Source organism: Centrocercus urophasianus, unplaced genomic scaffold (genome assembly GCF_019232065.1).
Source record: "Centrocercus urophasianus isolate 14NV4802_14NV808 unplaced genomic scaffold, USGS_Curo_1.0 seq_14, whole genome shotgun sequence".
Taxonomy (NCBI): domain Eukaryota; kingdom Metazoa; phylum Chordata; class Aves; order Galliformes; family Phasianidae; genus Centrocercus; species Centrocercus urophasianus.
Genome location: NW_024884586.1, coordinates 12,700,232 through 12,704,562, shown reverse-complemented (window position 1 = coordinate 12,704,562; position 4,331 = coordinate 12,700,232). Strand labels below are relative to the sequence as shown.

Sequence of the window (4,331 nt, the reverse complement as noted above, 5' to 3'; positions counted from 1 at the left end):
CTGGGAAGAAAAAAAAAAGGAGGCAGGAATGAGCAACAGGGCAGAGGCAAAGCTTTGTCCAAGCTGTTAGGCTGGCTGCAAGACACAGAGGGGACTCAGCTCGCAGCCACACTGGGTATCTCACCAACTTCCTTGAAGTGCAGGATTTCATGTGCTAAGGTCAGAAGTCTTTCAGATCATGTAGGAGACTTCCCGCAAGACTGCAGAGCATAAGAGATAACAAAAAGCAAAGCAATGTGCTCTCCTCTGAAGGTTATGAAACAGCTCTGAAATCAGCATCAATAAGAAAGGCAGAAAACCAGCTCAGTGTCGTTACAAGGAGGAACGGCGGAGCAGCCAAAACTCCACCACTGACAGCAGCCAGATAATGACAACACTTCACCCTTGTGCTTTCAGTAACACATTCAGAAGATTTCACTTTGTGCAAGTAAGTTTGAGGCTGGTTGCAGTTGATATCTTCCCTATGCATTCACTGCAGCTCAAGTACAGCAAGTGATGGTGTTGGTCATCAGAGAAAGGTCATGTAAAGGGAACCACACCAGCACTCCCATAACTCCCTGCAGCTGCTGGTACCAGCACAGCAGCACTGCAGCACAACACCAGCATCACTGGTGCTGTCTGCACCTAGGCTGTGAAAATTGGTCTGGTGTCAATGAGACCCAAATAACATGGGAGTCCAAGCAGCAACTATTTCTTCACATTGCATGTTACTTATCAGGGCTTCTTTGCTGACTGTTGTCAAAAAAGTCAAGTGCTGATGCCAAAAAAAAGCAGCCAATGGTGGGGTAGTTATTTACTTGCAACATGACTGACTCAAGCACTTTGATGCCCACCTCCTATCTAGGTTAGGAACACAGCCACTGCTATGGGCTGCTCAGTTCATTGGTGCAGAGGACAAAGGGAACTCAGAAGCTTTTTGATGTTGTGTTCACCACAATGTAATTCCACAAATTAATACTTACATTATGTCTGTCTTGCAACAGTTTTATCTATGCAGAGGTTTCTTGGCTTAGGAGAGGCCTGAGAAGATGAATCTGAGCCAAGCAAAAAGTGGTAAATTCTCTTAACTCCATTGCTGCAGATTTTCCAGGGCAAAATCTTTGCTTTTCTCCAATTCTAAACAGCACATTTAAAATGAAAATATGCTCTATTTAAACAGGCACAGCTTGCAGCCCTTCCCAAGAGGCCAGGATACACAGGAAAATGAAAAATCATAGCCATGGCTTGAGCTTCACTTAATAAATAAATAAAAATATTCCCGTGAGAAAGAAGTGCCACTGCATGTGTATACTTTTAGTGCTGCTAAACAGCCAAGCCAGAGGACTTGGGAGGTTAAAGTCCATTGAATACAAGAACACTGTAGGAAGCAATAACATAAAATTGCTCCTGCCAAGCCTGGCAACCATCCCTGCACATAAACTGGAAAAATTGGTCCTGACATTCCCTTCTGGTACGTCCTTGTGTTCTGTGGCAGAATGGCTAACAAGTGCTCTTCAACTACTGTAATTGTTTGCAGTCCAACCAACCAGGCTGTATTCATCAGTTCTGAGGCTCCCGTGCTATGTGTGTACTTGTGTTCTTACATACACCTTTACACACGCTCACTGAGGAGGAGACTTTACAGAGTTGATGCATGTGTTGGTGCTTCAGCATCTGACATTATCCAGATTTCAAAATCTAACTAGAATCTGGGAGACTGTAAAATCTGCTGGTATTGAAGCGAGCACTAGCAGCAACACTGCACAAGACCACACTCTTCTCCCCAAGCCTTTATCAGCATGAGAATAGGAGTACAACGCTGCCTGCTGTGTGCAGAAGTAAAGCAAAGGTCCTAAGTTTGACCACACTGCAGTAACCACCGTAACCCAGATACGCTGCAAGGACAGAAGACGCTCTTCAGCTCAGCCCAGAACTAAGCAGGGACTGGATTGCAAAACATCCACAGACCAGGCAGACGTGAAGCCTGTGTGAGCTGGGGCCCAAACTGCCACTGCACAGCCACAGCTCACCCAGACCACGCAGCCAACCTCCAGTGTGAGTGCATCCACACTGCACACAGACCCACGCTCCCATGGTTTCTTATCTCAGTAGAAGTTTACTCCTAATGCATATTTTAAATCTGAAAAATCTAAGCTTTACCTCTTCCCTTCTATTCTACTATAGTCAAACAAGTAGGACAAACAGAGAATGCTAAAAAGGAGCAAGGCAAAGGCCATTCTTGAAATTGCAAATAATCCAGAAGTTCATGTTTCAGTTCCATCTGATTTCCCACTCCGTTAGCCTTAGATTGTGCCTCTAAAATTCTTGAATGTCCCTTAAACACACTGTCTTAAATACTGCAGCAATTAGAAGAGCAATGCCTGCCATCATGGAGAAGAAATGATTTGTAGGAAGATTTGCCTAAGAAAGGGATCAGCGTGCTCCCCAATACATCGCAGGGACCTGAACCCCCCCCCCCCCAGCTCCTCTTAAGCCACTGTCACCCACACGTTAAGGAGGCAGAGCTCTCAAGTCATTATTTCTATTTCTGAAAGAGATGGTCACTCGTGCATTACAGGAGCCAGATTTTAATCTCCACTTCTACTAAAACATGATGCACAGCTCTTTGCTGACACATTAGCCAAACACTTCATACACCTGAGGAAAAATACTTCCTGCATCTATGCTTTTGCTTTCCAAATATTTAATTTGAAAGAGTACAACTAGGCCTCGCCAGCGAAGAACCTGAAGTTTGTGAAGATCTATTCTGACACTTCAGTGGCTACTGCTTGGATCCAGACTCCAAGCTGTTCCCATCCAGAAGGCAGCTCCCTGCATAGCTCTGTACACACAGCTCAGCAGAAGTGCTAGAAACAAGATATCAGCAGAATTTCATTGGTGCACTTAGAAACACACCTGGTTAAGTGTCTCAGCCGGTTTGATAACCTAGACCTTTGTCAGAGTCAATCTCTGACCATAACATTCCACAGGAGTTAGGACAGAGGGAAGAAGAGGAAGGTGATAGCAGTGTGAAATAAGTTACAGGCCAGAATGCTCCAATTTCATCTCAGATAGCCATGGGTGTTATCTGACTTTACAGCACTAGAGAATGGCCCTGTCTCCTGCTGTCACAGTGAAATTGATGAGATTCCACAGAAACACGAGTTGGAAATGTATAGCATAGCTGACAGGTCTCAGCGGAAGAGGTTAGAATTCTTCCTTCTCTTGCCACCAAGTATTTAGCCAGAAGCTGTACCTGGTTAAGATAGGATAACTGGGCAGGAAACAAGAGGTCTTGCTCTTATTTTCTCCCCACAACAGCAGCAGACATTTTTAAGACATTAAGCCAGGCAATCTAATGCCAATAAGGGCTGCACGTAACCACACAGAAGTTGTGGATCTTCCTTTAGTAGAGGTTTCCTTCAAGATCAGGTTTGTTGTAGAAATGGGTTACACAGGACTGAACAGATACTGAAACAGAAATGCACAGTGGAGAATTTATCAATGTTTCTTCTCTTCAGGTGAGGGATGACCTAACTCTCTGAGGAAAAACTATCCGCAGATGATTTTTGTGAAACTGAAGTAAAATTCTTTACGATAATCAGAAAAAACGTTAGGCTGAACTCTGAACATAGATTTATTGCTTTACTTTTCCTCCTTTGATTGCTCTATCCAGTAATCACAGTCCCCTGGGAAATTAAGAACAGTCTGCAACTCTTTTTTTGACCTCTGCTCTGTTTGCACAAGACCAGGCCTGCTGGTAACCGATAGGAGTAGCTTCTCTCACCAGCATAAAGGGGTCTTAAGACAGGAATTGGGAAGGTTCACTAATAGAGCTTTAAACTAGGTACAAAGGTGGGCGGGGAGGTGTAACTGGGATCACTAGAACGGAGCCTGTATGTAACATCCAGTGCTTGTAGGAGAGGGATGTGCTAACAAGATCCCACAGTCTTGAGTCTTGATTGAGGAGGACAGCTCACCCTTTTGTAGGAAAAACACGATGGTTGGTGTAAGCTTGGTGGCTATGGAAACACCTGAGTATGGTCATGAGGGTATTATGATTACAGCCACTCAAAAGAGGGCCCAGCTCAGGTGTCTTTACACTAATGCACACAGCATGGGTAATAAACAGGAGGAGCTGGAGGCCATCATGGAAACATGGTGGAATGACTCTGGAATTACTCACTCAGCTGGAGTGCTGCAATGGATGGCTACCAACATTTTGCAAGAGACAGGCAAGGCAGGAAAGGCCATGGTGTAACCTTCTATGTTAAGAAAAAATGTATACAGAAATGAATGATGGTGATAATAGGATTGAGAGCTTATGGATCAGAAAAAAAAGGAAAGGTCAA

At 44.4% G+C, this 4,331-nt stretch overlaps 1 protein-coding gene across 4 annotated transcripts in view; it reads right to left on the bottom strand.

The window, feature by feature from the left end:
• Positions 1-4,331, bottom strand: part of PRR5L (proline rich 5 like) — a 47,912-nt gene that overhangs the window by 7,239 nt on the left and 36,342 nt on the right. The gene's annotated exons all lie outside the window — the stretch shown is intronic.